The sequence below is a fragment of the Centruroides sculpturatus genome, unplaced genomic scaffold (assembly GCF_000671375.1).
Source record: "Centruroides sculpturatus isolate CEXI.00-Female unplaced genomic scaffold, Cexi_2.0 scaffold3768, whole genome shotgun sequence".
Lineage (NCBI taxonomy): Eukaryota > Metazoa > Arthropoda > Arachnida > Scorpiones > Buthidae > Centruroides > Centruroides sculpturatus.
Genome location: NW_019388274.1, coordinates 1 through 615, shown reverse-complemented (window position 1 = coordinate 615; position 615 = coordinate 1). Strand labels below are relative to the sequence as shown.

The 615-nt window shown below is 24.2% G+C and overlaps 1 long non-coding RNA gene across 1 annotated transcript in view; it reads left to right on the top strand.

Annotated features, from left to right (window-relative positions):
- The window catches only part of LOC111616849, a 6,822-nt gene extending 6,510 nt beyond the window's left edge, over window positions 1-312 (top strand). Inside the window, exon 3 of the long non-coding RNA XR_002755331.1 lies at window positions 180-312. This is a non-coding gene — a long non-coding RNA (uncharacterized LOC111616849). The remainder of the gene's footprint in view (window positions 1-179) is intronic.
- Window positions 313-615: the final 303 nt, after the last annotated feature.

Below are 615 nucleotides of genomic sequence, written 5' to 3'. Positions count from 1 at the left end.
AAATATTTTATTGCTTTCTGCTGTTAGTTAAGTCTGTTTTATAAAATTTTAATGTGTAACTGAATTTAAGTACTTTGAGTAAAATTTTACAGAATTATTACAATAAATTTGTCATGAATTTGTATACTTATAATTAAATGATTTTAATTTAATTAAACTTTCCATTTTTTATATTTTAGTCAAAGTACCTCAAATATTGAAATTATACAATGCAAAAAGTAGTGAAGGAATCAGTTTTTATGGTGTTCTTTTGGAATTAATTAGCATGACAGCTACTACTTCATACAGTTTTAAAAAGCAATTTCCATTTAGGTAAGTGAAAATTTTATTGAATTTGTAATATTTACATTTAATTTTCCAGATATTTTACAGATAAGATAAAATATTATATTCCTGCAGGTATTGGGAAAACTTATGTTATTAAGTGCCATTTATCAATTATGTTAAATTTTTGTCGATGTACTGTACAGTGGTGCCTCACATTTTGAATTTAATTTGTTTCAGGAGGCCTTTCAAAGTCTGAATTGTTTGAAGTCCAGATCAATTTCTCCCTTAAAAATAATGGAAAGTGAATTAATCTGTTATCAGATTATAAAAATACTCATTTCAATAAAC